Source organism: Microtus ochrogaster, linkage group LG8 (genome assembly GCF_000317375.1).
Source record: "Microtus ochrogaster isolate Prairie Vole_2 linkage group LG8, MicOch1.0, whole genome shotgun sequence".
NCBI classification, from domain to species: domain Eukaryota; kingdom Metazoa; phylum Chordata; class Mammalia; order Rodentia; family Cricetidae; genus Microtus; species Microtus ochrogaster.
Window position 1 is genome coordinate 13,917,720 of NC_022033.1, and position 1,098 is coordinate 13,918,817.

Here is a 1,098-nt window from a genome sequence, read left to right on the forward strand (position 1 = left end):
AGAGGTAAATTCTGCAGATTTGCTCTTCAGTGCAACCATCAGGACCAATAACGTTGGGAGCCAGTGTGCTGTGGGGTTTATGTATTAAATAATGTGGATTAAAATCTTATTCCCTCTGTCCACTGTAAGTTTCTTTGTCTTCTTGATTCTGAAAGAGCAATTGGCTTGCTGAATTTTTGATAGACTTCTGTGCCAACAGATATATAAAAGGCATGGCATTCTTGGTCTTTCTGGTGTGGCAACTGCGGATCTTCCAAATGTATGTGTCCACCTTGGAAGAGATATGATCGACTTATTGGCACTGTATTTCTAAAGTTTTCTGAGTCAGGTTGACAAATATTCTGTTGTCAACACTTTGTTTTGTTTGTTTGTTCTCACTCTATAGCCCAGGCTAGCTGGGAACTTGTGGCATGTCTTCTGCCTCAGCCATGCAAGTGTTGGTGTTATAGGTCTGAGCCACCGTACTTGGCTCCATCACCAACACTGCAGATGAGAAAACAGAGTTAGAACAATCCACTTAGCTGCCTAGTGATGGATGGATGGTTGGGGTGGAGCTGAAGTTTTAACTTAATTTCTTAGCCTCTGAACAGCAAAACCAAATTTATGACCTGACTCCAAGAAGCTAGGACCATATGCTCCCTTTTCCAGAAGGCTCGTGAATGCAGAGAGGTTCTCAACCACAGGTGATGACCCCCTTGGAGTTGCATATCCTGTATTTACATTGCATATCATAATAGTAGCAAAATTACAGTTATGAAGCAGTAGCCAAATAATTTTATGGTTGGAGGTCACCTACCACACCATAAGGAACTATATAAAAGGGTCACAGCATTAGGAAGGTTGAGAATCACTGCTATAAAGAACCATGAAGTCATGGACTCGAAGGACATTGGGCAATACCTTTGTGAGTCAAATACATGCGCCAGAGCCAGGTATAGTGTCTTATAGCCCTAGCATTTACAATGTAGAGAAAGAAGGATTCAGAGTTCAAGGCTGGGGGCTAGAGAGATGGTTCAGTGGTTGAGAACTCGGACTGCTCTTCCAGAAAACCCAGGTTCAGTTCCCAGCATCCACATGGCAGCTCACAAGTGTCTGTCA

General features: G+C 42.9%; 1 protein-coding gene across 1 annotated transcript in view; it reads left to right on the plus strand.

Annotated features, from left to right (window-relative positions):
- Positions 1 to 1,098, plus strand: part of Wfdc8 (WAP four-disulfide core domain 8) — an 8,413-nt gene that overhangs the window by 4,943 nt on the left and 2,372 nt on the right. The gene's annotated exons all lie outside the window — the stretch shown is intronic.